The following is a 14,114-nucleotide window of genomic DNA, read 5'->3' as shown; positions in this document are numbered from 1 at the left end:
AAAGCCCATTGCTGTAAAAAATGCGGTAAAATATTTGCGTGATTTAACAATTAAAAACCATAAAATAACTAATAAATTGTATAAAAAAAGGCTTGATCGATTTTGATTAAGGTTTGGTTTATATGGTTCTTTACAAACAGAATGATACCACTCCAATTTATGTAAACATTACGTTTCAAGAGTGATTGAAAGTTTTGTGATTTAACCCATACTATACTTTCTCCCACCGCTTATTGCCAATCTCATGGAGAAATAATGTGTCAGATTGCTGATACAGTTTATTATAATAGTGTTTATATTTGAAATTGGTACGAGCATTGCATTTGTTTTATGATGCCTACTTTCGCAATGACTCAAGTTAATGATACACTTTCTATAATGTAAGTTGTACTATAGAAATGGCGTAAATTTTTTTTTAAGACACTATGAAAAGAGAAAGACCCGTAGTGCGGTAGTGCGGCTAAGTCTGAGTTGGCAAGTAAGTGTGCTTGTGACACTAGCACTAGACGCTAGATCAGCAGGGCTACGGCGTGACATTGGCAGAGTCATCATCTATCTAATCTACCACACGCGCTTCCGCCTGCCAAGTTCAAGTTCAAACCTCTGTCCCAAGTACTAAGCACCATACAAACGTAAAATACTATACGTAGTAACGTAGTATTAATAAAGTCAGGTTGTTTTCGTCCGGTGCACCAGATCTAACAACTGGTATCTTTGGCCATTTAAAAACAGGAGACAACAGGATACAACAAGGATAAGAGTAAGAGTTGTAGCGGGGCTTTAAGATAGCAGCAGATCAAACGTTTAAACAAGTGTTAAATGTATCAGTGTTAAAGACGCCTAGATGTTTTAACTCAACTTAATAGCAGTGAAATTGAAACAAATAAATTAATAACTTTATACAAATTTATGTATACATAGCAAAACTGTATTATTGGCTGAGATCACGTTTAAAATGATGGCTTGTGAACAAACACCTTGTTGAACTTTTATTTGTCGCAAACTAAAATATTTTACACAAGTGTTAAATTTTAATGTAAAAAAAGGTTAAAAATGTTTTAATTTGTTGCTAAATTCATACAAACTACAGGAAATCTGTAGCAGTTTGAATATGTTCATCAGTAATATACTGTATTATTTTACAGTACCTACTTTTGACAAACATTTGGTTTATTATGAGAGACATTGTAAGTTAAAAACTATTATGTAAAACTATCTAAAGACGTAGGCTTATTTTTGTTGCTATGAAACACAGTTAAATGTGAACATAAGCTCATCAATACAAATACAAACCTTGGTGATCAACAAGAAACTTGATTGGAGTTCTCTTAACAAATTTATTAAGTAGAAAACAAATTACTATTTACGGGTCTAAAGTCTCCGAAGTTATTCAGAAGTTTCATTGTTCTTTCAATAGTCAAGGGTTAAACATACTTACGGCTTTCTAAAATATGAAATGTGACCATTAAGGATCCACCCCATAAAATAACAGTAATTTTAATTTGTTAAAAAAAAAATTTTCTATGGTTCCGTAATTTCCTTCCAGTTTGATAGAAGACTTTGAATACACATAAATCAATAGCCTATTAGCGAAGTTAAGCTGCAACAAAAAATTATTAATGAAAACAGACGTTTATTAGGGAGTATTAAACCTCTTTAAAATAAACTTATGAACCATTATTTTATGTATTATGAGCAAATATATTCCGTCGACTAACCAGAATAGTTTTTCATTTGCGGCAACAATCTAATTATAAAACTATTAAAAAATCTGATATTTACCTTACACACCTCGAAAAAGTTACATTGTATTTCCTATATTATATTTCCCAGAGAAGATGAAGATGTTTCTAGTTGAATTCTTTGTTCCAAATTTGCCTTTATTTAACATTGGACTCCTCTTTACTCATTACTATTGCGACTGCCTGGTGTTTTTACGAGATTATGAAAAAAATCACGCAATTATTTTGACGAAACTTTTACGTCGAATTCAAAATTAATTAAAAGTTAGTTCACATGTATGGTAGGGATTATAGATAATAATCAAGATAGTTAATCTTCATCAATAGACTGATGTCAAGATCAAAGGGTCTTAGAGATCAATTAACTTTGATGAGGCTATGATTAGATGTTCATTAGATGAGGTAGTCTAGTGACTGTTAAATTATAGTTAGCTTCATACTATAATAATATTATATTTCATCACTAGGGTATAAAGTGACTCTATTCAATTCGAGTTCGAGTTTCACGACCGAGGCTTAGCCGAGGTTGGAAAATGTGTGAGTATTGAAAGACACTTTTTGGCCGTGTGATGAACTATATTTTTTGGCACAGTGGAACATTATTCAACCAACTAAGTTAAACAACAAAAATACTTTTATGTAAAGATAACCTCTTGAAACTACTTCCATAATAGCCTATTTTTGTGGCCACTGCTCGCTGCACTCTTACATGTTATAGGCTATCAAGCATCACCTGTTTTTGACTTTCGTACTGTTCATTCCCTAAGAACACTTAGGCAATAGAATGAAATATAGTATTAATTCGTTTCCATGTTGGGTGTAGTTCGATTATTTTCTGATTATCTTGATTCAAGAACTATATAAATAAAAGTCATTAAATTGAAAAAGCCCTGAACTTAACGACAACAGACGATTCGTGCATATTAATGATTTATTACACCAGGAATGTTGTTTTAACATTTTACTACTTGAGAATTTTTTTTTTAAAGGTTTGTTACAATTTCGTTGACAGACTTGCCACACACATTTACATTAGCTGTTCTATAAGCCAACATTAGTAAACCCTTTACAGGGAGGGGCAAGTCATGCTTTTTATGGAAGGAGAAAAAACTTTCTCCACGAAAACCAAATATACTTGATCGATTCAATTACTGTACAAGTTGGTGAAAAAACCTAATTTGTGAAAATGTATGTTCTTTTTTGTTAAAATCTTATTGAAATTGGATGAGAGTAGGTCCGCTTAGTATTATCAGTTGTCATGTGCTATTTTACAGATATGTGCATCCTGTTGTTGCACATATCTTTCCTCGATTAGACCAACCATTTCAAGGATTCCCCAAATAAGGCAATTTTGGTCATGGTGAATCCAGGAGTGGGGGATTTGTGACCCGAGGGTTTTAGCCAAAGGGATTGATTTCTTCTGTCGACCCGTGCTGGCAAAAATTACCTTCTAAGATGTATGCAGTCCCTCAGGTATTGTCCAGTCAGCAAATTCAATTTAAAATGTTACAATTCTCTCAATTCTAAATCTTTACTCAGGGCTAATATTCCAAATCATTCTAAGTTAACAGCTTGGTGTAGGTTACAATTTGCTAAACAATTTGGTATAGGCCTACCCATAAAATATTTTTTGTCCTAGGACGCTAGGCTTTAGCCTGGGATTGTTTTCACATTAATTCAGGCTAGACTTAGGGGTTGTAGCATTATCACTAAACAAACATTGGAGATGTGAATCTATTTGAACACGGGACCTCAGGTACAGAAGTACCGTGTTCAACTACTAGACCCCCTACCTAGACCCAACTACTAAATCGCTCCCCACCAATCAAATTTTTTAAATATTTTTAAAATCGTATGTAAACTTTCACAGCAAAGTTAAGAACATGATGTTTACCTACGACCGCTGTTTAATAGCCGTTTCAGTTCAGTTCTTAGAATAAAAAAAAAATCACTTAACATCATTGTTTTACTTAACAAGACGAATAACGGACGAATGAGGTTCAAGGATTCACAGAAAAAAGTTAAATTTTAATGCTTTAAACTTTAACTTATCAGCTTTTAAGACCAATTTAATTGTTAATGAGGGGTGCAATTAGTGGTTGGTAATATGAGTCGTTGCATCACTGTTAGTGGCAATGGAAGGTTATAAACAAAAACATGATCTCTCAAGTTATGAATAGTGATTGTTAGTAATTAAAAAACTGTCGTAGGTAAAGTAGTGTACGCAACTCGCGTAAATAGACTTAAACTACGTGCCCACTGGCTCGGTAAGGCCGGTACGGCTGTCACGGCAGTTTTGGCACTTTTTAGAAGGGGGCATTAGAGTTTCGGCACTGTCTTTCATCCACCTTTCGCCAAAACAGAAGTCAGTTTCGAATCTGTTAAAAGAGTTATGCGGAGGAGGACATTGTGTTAGTAGGTGCATTTTCAACATAAGAAGTAGTGGAGACTGCTAAGTTAAGAAAAAGAGGTTTTGGATTCACAATATCAATAGAGAAAGGTTGATGGAATTACCAAATAACGTTTTTATGGTGAATTCCGCACTTTATCCCCAGACCTTATGGAAGATAACGTTAAGTTTTTTTTTATACTCTTGGATGACTCATGACAAGTTTGAAACTCTATTATCTAGAGAGAAAACGAATTTTCGTCATCCATTGCAATCAAACTGAACACGAGCAAAACAGAGATCAGAGAGCAGACTGCGTAGATCGCTTAAAATGCCGTACCGACAGTCCCAAACGTCCGAAGCCCGCGCGTACTGGATTTGTTGGATGGATCCGCCGTCAGGGAAGTGTACTGGAGTTTGTAGCTCCAAACTTTCTGTCCGACATCCCAAAAGTGCGGAATTCCGTTGACAGCCATCACGGGCGCATGCTCATTTAATTCAATGTTTTTAACTTTTGAAAAATACTATACCGACCATACCATACCAACCATACCGACCTAGTGGTCGCGAAGCTTTAACGACACTCGTAGAAGTTTTTAAGTATCTAAAATTCATACTCGTGTCGTTAATACCATCTTTACGTGATGCTTTCGTAAACTACTATTACGGCAATGAAATATTTTTTGTGTATTTAAATGTTCTGTCAAGGAAAATATTCTTATGAGTTTCTACATACAGTAGTCTGCTTTTATAAAACCTGTCATGTTTCAACATTGACAACAATAAACTCAACACCTCAAGAGTTCAGTAAACCTTTACGACATGAAGGCCGTGTTGAGGTTCTTTTTATCACTCGGGGCTTCGTGTTTATGACACCTTTGAGTTAATGCCTACAAAAAACGGAAGATAAAAATATGATAAAGTTATTAAGATTATAAAAAATATTAGACATAACCTTTGTTTCTCTGTGTAATAACCCGTTATTTCAATAACTGATTTTACAAATAGCACACACGCTTTACTTTGTCAAGACCAAATGTCTGGAATAATTTTTTGACAATAAAAAAAATTGCTTTTTGGAGTAAAATATAATCTAGTGTTATCTTACTTTACGTTAAAACATAAAGTTTTTAACATAAACAACTAGACTAATTATGTTTTTAAATGTGTTAAAACAGTCACGTTTATTATCCAAAACTTGTATAAACTCTCTAGATTATTAACCAAATGATGTGCATAGCATGAACGATAGCATTTTGCACATAGCTGGTAAACTAGGTTGGCAATGCGGTAAGTGATATGGTTGGAGAGGTCACGTACAGATAACCAGATTACCGGCTGACCGACGCTACGTGACTTGCCCAGGGCTTCTATGTGTCCAGGACTTTATTATGAATTTATTTTATATGAGCCACCACACCTGGATATCAGACGATATTATACTTGGAAGAGCCATAGTTTTCAATAAGCTGTTTTCGTAAGAGGTTGTATTTCAGGAAAGATCGATAGGCCTAGGTCTTTAACGTTAGTGGGAGAGGTGGGTTACATAGTTTGTAGCATGGTTCATTCAAGCTAAATCGATAAACCTTCATGCAACCTCAAAATTGTATCTTGAGTTACAACTTAAGTTTAAATGTTTGGTATTGATTTACTGAAGTAGTAATACAAACACAAATATATTTGGAAAGGCCTACTTGATTGTAAAGGGTGAAAACATAGTGGAGCGGCAGGCTAGAGTGTGGCGGAGAGCGTAGCTAAGGTGCATTGTCACTGGTGCGGCTGGAACTGCAGTCGTTGGACGACAGCCGTTGAACGATAATCGTAGAGCGACTGCTTATTGTTTTCAACGGCTCTGTTGTCACTGACGTGACTTTAGCCGTGGGAATGTTAATGTACCGGACCCGACGAATGTAACTGCGTGTGTTAAAGTTTGAAATATGTATTCAAACGGTGTGATAAATTATAACATTACACGGTTGCAGCACAATATAAATCTACATTTTTCATATCGATAAATAACATGTTTTGTTTCCTTTATGGTGCTGTAAAAACTAAAAGTTGCTCGAGACGTGTGTATGCCAAAGAGCACATATCGTTGGTGTATGCTGGCAAACTAATGTGAAGTTTGCCTGTTCGAACCATCATGAAGCTCCAGAGCTTAGTGATGGTTTGTAACTAGAATTATAAGCCTACACTTTACTTTAAATACATTATCCTTTCAATAAACAGAGATCATATTCAATTCAAAATATAAGTTAATGAGTAGCTCGTTAAGTATGAAACATAGCATCTGAAACATTAAATAAATAAATAAATAAATAAATAAATAAAAAAAACTTGGGTCTTCATTAAGTTTAAAATTTTGAAACAGAAACAATTTCACCAAATGGTTTTGATATTAATTTTAGTATGCAGGATTGCTGTGATAATTAATTTATAATTAACAAAACTCTAATTTTATTTATATAGATTTATAAATTTGTATATTAAATGTATAATTAATAATTGGTATATTAAATGTATGTGAAGTTTCTGATTGACAATAGTAGGTGAAAGATTCTTAAAAATGCCTAAATTTTCAAAACTTAAAACATGTTGGTTGAACTTGAAAGTTATTCTTTGTATATTATTCATTCGTGACTCTAATTGAAATAGGACGCAAAAGGGCGTATTTTAACCCAAAATATAAGTAAGGGTTGAATGTAGAATGGAGTGAGATATCCTTGTAGCTTTTTATACTAACTAGAAACAGCAGTAGTGGGGACCATGTATTCATAATTTTAAAAATAACTATGTTAACCCCAAAAATATAGTTCCCGATGTGATAATTATAAAGAAAAGGCCCATTTGGAGTTGAATAATATCTAAATGAAGGCAATTATGATAGGCGAGGGTCTTAAGTCATTTAATCTAACTTGCAGATGAAGCCTAATCCTCAATCCAAACAAATTAAATGATTACGACTATGTACGCTCTAGATAAAAAATATAAAAGTACGAGCTACTAGACTATCTTATATCGGACTGTGTTTAAAATACTTGTAATTTATATCCAAACGTTTTTGGGTGAACTGCGATACAAAAATGTTGAATAAATTAATGTTGAATAAAATGTTAAATAAAGATTGTTGAATAAATCCTGATCAGAGTTAATGTTTTAAAATTATGTCGATTACGTATTATGATTATTGAAACTTTGATTAATGGTTAGTAAAACTGTGTCACATCACACAGGGTGTACCGACGTTTCGATCTCGTCTCAAATGTCATCTTCAGGGCAGTAAGCTACCACCACTACTACCAATACTATTTCGTAGTAGCCAACTGAACAACTTCGTCGTGCTGTATTAAAGCTATGATTTTGAGCTTGACTGTGGATGCCTTATCCTTGGTTTAAGCACTGTTTAGTTACGGAATGTGAAGCTAATGAAAGTGTATTTTGTCGTCCCATCTTTAATATATTGTCTACATGAACTTGATTAAATAAAATAAGTTTATTCGAAAGAGGCTGTCAACATATTTATAAAAGAAATCATGATAAAATAAGCAGTTAATGAAATGTTGACTTAACATATTATAAAATGAAAATGAGGAATGGTTGGATTGATATTGTAAGTGTTTAAAAATGTGAAACACTAAAGCAGAATTTCTCTTGCATTTTACAACACAAACCTGGATTTTGAAATGCAAAAACACATCTCACGCCCAATAAACTTTGAAATGCGGCAGGTGTAAGAAGTATGTTTCCATACTCTGCGTACATTTTGTTTTTACATAAAACCTAAGATATAACCTCCCATCAGTATACATTTTTATTTTCAAAAGTTGTTCTAGTCCTAAAAGTGTAATATAGACCGTTAAGTTATTAAACATGCACTAAATCCTAAACAACTATTTAATATTATTTATACAGGCAAATATTGTTTGCATTAAATAGCTTTTATAGTGAGCCCTGTGTAATAGGGACGGTAAAAATATAAAACTCCGTCTAAAGTACGTATAGTTTACGATCCCATTGTTGGTCTTATCGCCAGGCATTTTATAATAAATTTCAAAAACCCGTAAACGAACGTGCAATGGCCCTTTCTAACGCAATAAAATATGAATGCTTGATAAACCATAATTTCCTCCCTACCTATTTTTCAGGCAGTGGTTTTTAATGTAAAGTTTTTTTATTGGTCGCAAAATTCATTATACGTTGTTTATAAATACAGGTAGGACGACTTTATAGCTTTTAAACAAAAAGAGATATCTCAACTAAATTTAGCATCCATTAATGGTAATAGTTTTTTGTGTACATAGTGATCGGATGTCACATATAGGGGACCGCCCATAAGGGAGTAAGTTGAAAATCTTAAAGGTAAGCATATGTTGATAAGTTCATCAAATTACCTCCTCAGTGGGCACCCACCAGAAGAAAAGAAAATCGTAAACGTAAGCATTGGTCGCTATGCACATCAAACTAAAGGTATTATATCTCTTTTTGTTTTAAAGTTACAAAGACGTTCTAAGACTTAGTTGTCGCCCTTTATATACAAATTAAATACACTTTTTTATAAAAAGTATGAAGTAGCAATATGTTTTTATCTGAATTATGTCTGATTTATATGTTGGCCTTGCAATAAATTGCATTATAATTACCGTTCCAGTTAAAATGCAGTTTTAGTCTAGGTATTTTTAAGTATCATGTTTTTTTGTCTTCTTTATACAATAGTACTTGAAATCCTGTTTCCTCGATAACACACCTTAAAGTTCTGGTTTCTTTGTTTCTGTGTGTCTACGTTTTTATGTTTCCATGTTCGAAAGTTATATGTTTAATCATTACGTAAATATGTTAAGTTGTCAATAATTAACTTATGAATCTAAAATTAAATCTACGTTTTTTGCATTGAGATGTACATAAAAAATGCATTGGGATCTGCGTGGATACAATCTCATGAATGGTATTTCCCCAAGATATTGTATTATTCTATTTCACACATAACGTCCAAGAATGAAGAAACTTAAAATACTATTCCTGTAAAAAAAACTCATCATAACGTTACAGACAAATATCAATTGTCAATTTTAAACTCTTTTAATTACCTCAAAGGCATTTACAGCTCAGTTGAAAACTCATTTTATCTTTTTAAATGCCTTGTTCATTGTCTGTTTATTAGCTGTTTAATTTTATTCTATTTACGTCATAGGAACGGTAACAGTTGAATATAAATGTGTACATAAAACGTATGTGCTGTGTTACACTCCCCATGTTTATGTTCATACACATAAAATTTCAGAATTCTAGAAAAAAATAGTAATATGTTTGTTACGTATGGAAATTGGGGTATTTTAAGTAAATATGCATGTAAACAAATTGAAACAAACTGCTATTTCGTTACCAAGAAATTTTTATTTAAAGCAAAATTATCTATCAAGTAGGAGGTATTTTTCTTAGGATTGAGCAAAACATCTGTTTGAAACATCTGCTAAAACTATGTTTAAATATCTGTTTTATTATAGTCAGGTTGGGTAGCAGGAAAATATTTCAGTTCTGGCAGACAGGCTGCAATTTTAGGTGGTTATAGTATACAATTTTCTGAACCTAAAACCGCCCAGACTCCAATTTTTAAGGCCCTCGGTCATCCGTAATGACGTCATTAAAATGGCGGCCGTAAGAGGATGTTGAGTCCCCATGAATTGGCTATAACCACCGAATGCCTGAACCGATTTTTATGAAATTTGGCACACAAGTGCTTGAATACATTATCTCGGCCTGGGTTGAAAATGGTCAAGTTTCATCAAGTCATTTCAAAATGGTGGCTGTTCAAATCCAAAAAAAATTATGAGGAAAATAATTGTGAATTGTTTTATACAGGGTGAGTTTTAAATGAGTTCCCTCCCTACTTTTTTTTACATTTCTTAAGATATCAACTTTAAACCATGTCAGATCATTCTAGTGTAGCAAGTACTTCATTATGACTGGGTTTAATTTTTTGGCCGCCATCTTGGATCCACCATTTTGGATAAAAAGTTATTTTTTTTCAAACGTAAAGGTAGGGTTGTGACCCACCGTTTCAAACAAGACTTTTACGCAGAATACGATGCTGCAATCCGTTTTAAAAAAGTTTGATCCATTCTAAATTTATGAGAACTTTTTATAACTTTATTTTTAGTCCATTATAACATTGTGCATTTACAAAATAAGGCCATAATCTCAAAATAGTGCTAGATAAAGATAAGTGAACACCACCATTCATTGTTGACCTATTTTCACTCGGTTATGACGGATGTATTTTTTTCAGCCACCATCTTGGATCCGCCATTTTGAAGTTTGATAAATTATTTTAAATATGAAGGTGGTATTGTGACCCATCATTGTGAACTACTTTTTTATGTTGAATTCAATGCCGCAATTCGTTTTTCATTATCATATTTGGTTTTTGAAATATTGACATTTTAAATCAAAATAATTGTTATATTTTATCAAAAAAGCTTGATAACATAAAACGGATAAAATAAAACGCAGTCAAAATGAAGTACTCACTACTCTACAATTATCTGACCTGGTTCGGAGTTGATATCTTAAGAAATGTATAAAAAAGTAGGGGGGAACTCATTTGAAACTCACCCTGTATAAAACAATTCACAATTATTTTCCTCATAATTTTTTTAGTTTTGAACAGCCACCATTTTGAAATGACTTGATGAAACTTGACCATTTTCAACCCAGGCCGAGATAATGTATTCAGCACTTGTGTGCCAAATTTCATGGAAATCGTTTCAGGCATTCGGTCATTATAGCCGATTCATGGGGACCCAGCATCCTCTTACGGCCGCCATTTTGATGACGTCATTACGGACGACCGAGGTCCTTAAAAATTGGGGTCTGGGCGGTTTTAGGTTCAGAACCTTGTATACTATAACCACCTAAAATTGCAGCCTGTCTGCCAGAACTGAAATATTCTGCCACTATATGCAGCTATACGACCCCACTAGTATTCAACTTTGTAATCTGATATTACCACTTATTAGTTTATGAACTTAAATTAAAACTATTAAGACTAATACTTATTTTTCACCACACTGTGATATTTTTAGCTGTTTTACATACGTTAATTGGTGGCTGAATGCTAGGTTTCCTGGACATGCCAGCTGTCATCGATATTTGGGGACCGAGTAGGTTTTTACATCCTTAGGGCTGCAAAATCAGCTGCCCGCTTACTTTCTTAAAACATGAATGCATATTAAATACACAATCAGTATCCATATAGCATTGCAATAGAATTGTTTTACTATCACCACTGCCTAGCAACTATTTATTATTATTTTTACTGATTCCTTTAAATTATTTCCACATAACCTTAAAGTTGTATTTGTGTTGAATATCAGTGTTTATTATTATTGTGGTGAGTAGTGGTAATAGGGTATGGTGTGGGGAAAAATAGCGTTCGTACCACAGACCGAAATGGTTTCGCAGTTCTCGATAGTTTTAAGTTCTCGACTTCGTCTCGAACTTAACAACTATCTCGAGCCGGCAAAACCTCATTTTCGGCCCTAGGTACGAATTAAACTATTTTGTGTATTCTGCTTTAATTATCTTTCAATCAAGAACGTTATACTGTACGAGGTTTTGGATTATATATACAAGTAAGTTAGATCAAAGTAAGCATTTATTACAATCCTAAATTGCAGTTTAAGTTTTATCAAATGCGTTAAGGATCTTAAAATAATTTAATCCACCAGTAAAAGCTCCTGTCACACATTTGAAGTGTAGAAGTCTAATCCACGTCTGCACCCATTCCAGCACATTTGCATATAAATCAAGTTTTTGCCACAGACGTAAAGTGTGTTGGTGACAGGCTTCCTGAGTGGCAATCGCTGAATTTGTTCTTGACTCTTGTTTTTCTTGAAGTTTAATTTATTTGGAGTATTATCCATGCTTAAAATTAAATGTGTTTACTAATTAATAACCGTCGAATACTATACAGGTTCAGTTTTCAATACACGCGTCTTTTTCTACATAAATATTGAACACTTAGTTTCTACTATTTTGCAACTGTGAAAAAATACACAATAACATAAAACTACTGTTAAAGATGCTGATTATTATTCATAAAACCTACTGGTTTTCCTTAGTAGCAAATATATTGTCTAAATCACCTATTATACATAGCTAATAGTAACGATGAAATATTCAAATTTTGCTAGTACGACAGATATTAGTAAATTGTAATCTGATCATGTGTTTATCTTTATGTTAATTTTTATAAATATTTTACCAAGTAAATAAATAAACACGGTATGATTGTTAAAAGTGGTGGATAAGAGTTAAAACAATTAACCATAGCTTAGCTAGATATTTAGTTACAGTCTACTACCAATAGCATAAAAGTCAATGGAAGGGCCAAAACTTAATAAGTTACTTTACTGTACTTTTAATGAATTTAATCAAATTGTAATTTATTTAGTCGTTTTAAAAGTAAAAAAGAAAACTCTACGACACGTCATTGCAAATTAAAGATAGGAAAAGTAAGTGTATAACCAGTTTAAGCTCCAAGTCAAAATAAATAACGTCACTGTATATAAAAAAAACACTGATATAAGCTCTACTCAACTGGTTCTCTATTTGCAATCAAAGTTTAAACCGAAGACATTCTACATACAATAGTGCAGGTAGATGCTTACAATAGGCCTTTGTTCCTAGATTGTTACAATAGAAGACAAAGATAGCGACTGAGAAAATGCATTCAAAACACAATGTTTGACCTTGATAAGTAGGGGTTTCTGCAGAAATCTCACTAAAGTTACGCTGTGAAGAATTATTTCTTTGCTCGTATAATTTAACTCTTGAAGATTTAAGTAGTGGAGTCCGAGCTGGGTTCCTGTAGGAAAATTTGATGTGAAATCGTTTTTAAAATAAGTAGTTAAGTATAATAAAATACAAACACATCGAAACCACTAAAGCCACAACAACAGCTTGGGATTGTACATTTGCTACAATTGAAATGTTAAACGCATTTGACTTTGTGAACTGTGTAGACTACCTTGTTTTTTAAAGTCGTGTACTAGTAAACAAACTAACAACAAATCCAAATTTTATGTAAGGGATTTGAAGTGCATTTAAAATGTGTTAAAAAATATAGTTTGGAAATAAAACCAGAGCGGGGTACAGAAATCACCTGCGCGAACCGTGATTAAACAGAAATCAAAGGTGAAGTGTGATTAAAGATTAAAAACTAGTAATTCAGTGTAAAACCACGATCTAAACCACAGCGTTCACAATATTAATCACCTGCTTTTATATGTATTTTACCTAAAAAAAAAAAAAACTTTAGTAGGGATTGAATTTAATATTGTACAAATAAAAGTTGTTAATAGTATCTTAAATTAATTTATTCTGTTAATATTTTTGGAACTGAGTTTTCAAAGGATATTTGGACATTATTTGATAGACCAAAACTAAACTTAAATCTGTCAACTTTTAGCTGTGATAGGGTTGTTTTAGCTAAATGTTTAGAACATTGTATAGTTATTCATTAGAATCATTTATATACCCCCAATGTAGTGTAGATTCATAGTTAGTTTAACAAAGTTCCCTTCTTTTCTTTCACAACTACTGTACCGAAATACCTCCGCAGCAAACCTGCAGACTAAGTGAATTTAAATTTGTCTGATTAGATTTTTTTATATCTCAAAGGAAATTCATATGTATTACCTTTTTAACTAAACATTAGATGTTTAGAGTAATTAGCTTTGCTGGTACGAAGAAAGGAAAAGTGTTTATTTTATAACCACCTGTCAATATTACGGAATAAAAGAAATGTTTTGGCAGTTTTCGATCAAAGTATATCTATTAACAATCAAACTACGACAACCTTTTTTCCTCTCTAAGGATAACATTAGTATTTTTAGATGTTTTGTTTATGTAACCTTTAATGGTACAACCGTGCTTTTTAAATTTCTTCTGGTTATAATAAAATTAGAATTGTTCTCAATTCCTGT

The sequence above is a fragment of the Macrosteles quadrilineatus genome, unplaced genomic scaffold, assembly GCF_028750875.1.
Source record: "Macrosteles quadrilineatus isolate MER2022 unplaced genomic scaffold, UCM_ALF_1.0 Scaffold_3__2_contigs__length_128488019, whole genome shotgun sequence".
NCBI lineage: Eukaryota > Metazoa > Arthropoda > Insecta > Hemiptera > Cicadellidae > Macrosteles > Macrosteles quadrilineatus.
Note: the sequence above shows the minus strand (reverse complement) of the source record.